Below are 2,738 nucleotides of genomic sequence, written 5' to 3'. Positions count from 1 at the left end.
GAATAATTGTCACAGTATTTTTGTGGGCTTTTAAATGAGAGAAAACATAGCCTATTTTCCCCAAATTATTCATTGCAATCCAATGTAATCAATTTTAACCAACTGATTTCACACTGGGTTGCTATAAGCTATGATATATTTTTTAATGAACATGAATGGGAAGTTGAATTTCATGTGAAAATAGCCATAGTAAAACAAGGTAAATCAGTAATTTCTAGCCTTTTCAAAACCATGACACTGACTACAAGGGGACTATATCATTTTCATATTTATTTAACACAGTACATAAAGTTCATCTAGGCTTCTAGAGACACTGATGATATTAGACGTGCATGCTACCTATTTAATATGAACACAAATATTACTTATAGAAAAAAGACAACTAAACAAATCATTTAAAACAAATCACAGTTGGATCTGGACTGTGAACAATTTTCTGAAATTATGACATTTTAAAATAATGATTTAGAAATGACTTCAGAAATTCAACTGAGTGACAGAGAAATTGATTGTACTATAGGGATATCTAATCATGAATCTCAAATTTTTCCCTAAGGGAATCTGCTCCAGATATGTCTGTTTCCTCTGGTAAGTGTGTTTCTCATTACATGTAAACCCACTTGTTATCTATTAGCATGAAATTCATCATGGAGATTTATACAAAACACAGTAGGCAAAAATGAGTAGATTTAATGTGATTCTGCAGTGTTGTTTTTGTTTTCAGCTGTCTTAAGCATTAAAAGACAACTTTCTATTTTTGCCCAATTGCTTAACTTCCATATAGAAAATCTCTCCAATATATTTTTTCAAATAGATTTCTTGGCTCTTGATTATTCTACTAATGAGGATATAAAATCTAAATAATTCCAAAGGTATACATATGAAGTTCAAAATCTCCTGCATTAGCTAACATTGCATAGTTTTATTATAGTCCTCAGCCCACTTAAATGCCTCTGATGAAGCATGGTGATTTTATACTGTGTAAACAAACCTAGCTAAATTTGGAACTTGTCTAATTTGTCATTTGATTTAACAATAAGAGTACTGTGCACTAATTACAGAAAGCAAAAGTAAAATAGTAAATATTATTTCTCCTTCACTTTGTTTCCCATCTGGTAAAATTCATCCCTTATCTGTTTCTGGTATTTATTTTATTTTTAATTCTTGTGTTTATTCTTTAAGCATATTCTCTAGTGCCAGCTTGACAGTCATGATAATGTGAAGGCTGGTGTAGAATTCTAGGTCATTGAGTGGCTTATGCAGGTTGTTTCTGATCTTCTGGCTCACCTATCTGTCATTGGACTATAGCTTATCCAAGAGCTCTTGAATATTCAATAGATTTTAACATCTTGAAATTCTCAAAGATTAGAGTCAAGTGTACATATAGTTCCATGGAAGGGCATTATGTCATTTTGTAGGTTACTATTATTGTTGAGGACAGAGATGATGAAAGACTAAAATGAGTTTCAGTTTGTCCTTGTAAGTTCTATTTGCTCTTATAATATTAAATTTGTCTCCATGTATTCCACTTTGTTTACACTCTCAACTGTATAACAACCAGCTTTTCTTCACAACTATTTTTCATCCTGCTTAAGCAAATTCAGGCATATCAACAGACCCAGAGTCAATAACTTACCACAAGGATTTTTATAAGTATCCACAACTTCCTAAGATTTAACTCCTAAAGCCCTCTTATTCTTCAACACTGAGCATTTCTGCATCTCTGATTGAACTCTAACAAAAACACTGTGTGGCACATAAGATACCTTGTCTTAAAATGGAAGAAGACACTACCACAATTCATATTACTACTGCTTTTCAGAACAATTATGAATAAGATTTTAATGATTTTGGAAGGCCAGAAATTTACATATGGAAAATAGCCCCAAATTCTAATTCTATAAGAAATATAAATTATTGCTGTTCCATTTACTAGCTAGGACATCTTGCATTCTTTTAAATGAAGATCGTAATATTTTGTAGCCCAAGGCAATGCTTTGACCTTTTCAATATTCCATAATTAGATTGGCTGCAATTCTACTTTGCCTCCTGTTTACAGTCTAAGCAGCCTCTGGGAAAGAGGCAGAGTGGCCAGCTGTTCACAGTTGAAAATATTTTAAAGGTCAAAGAAATAGAGCACTTCAACTGTCTGTTATACTAAACTGTATTCACTATTTTCATAGGAATCTTAAAAAGTAAGAAATGTACTGTCTATAAACAAAGATGAATTTTGCTATTTTATTTCAGAAATTTCTCAATTAAACTGCCTAGGTGACCTTAACCAAAGAGTAGTATGTTTCTAAAACCATTTTGTTCATTTTCTTAGGTAACCTCTTATCCCACTTACAACATACATTTTTCTGTTTATTATTGCAAAAATAAGAAACCTCAACAAATTTTAAGGAAGAGCTTAGTTGATTCTATCTAAAATGATAATAAATGATATCTCATTTGAAAGACAGAGTAATATTTCAACAAATGCAGGTGGATGTATTTGCAAACACCTATAACCCTAATACTTGGAAGGCTGAGACAAGAAGATCACAGGTTTGAAACAGTCTAGTGAGAGTCTAGTGAGAGTCTCAACAACTTAGTGTGACCCATTTTTAAAATATTAAAAAATAACAAGAATTGGGGTTTATAGTTCAAAGGTAGTACGAACCTAGTTTTAATCCCCAGTACCATAAAAAGCAGAAGAGAAAAAAAAAAGAAATAAAAGTACAAATGCTATAAAAATA

The sequence above is a fragment of the Muscardinus avellanarius genome, assembly GCF_963383645.1.
Source record: "Muscardinus avellanarius genome assembly, chromosome: X".
NCBI classification, from domain to species: domain Eukaryota; kingdom Metazoa; phylum Chordata; class Mammalia; order Rodentia; family Gliridae; genus Muscardinus; species Muscardinus avellanarius.
Note: the sequence above shows the minus strand (reverse complement) of the source record.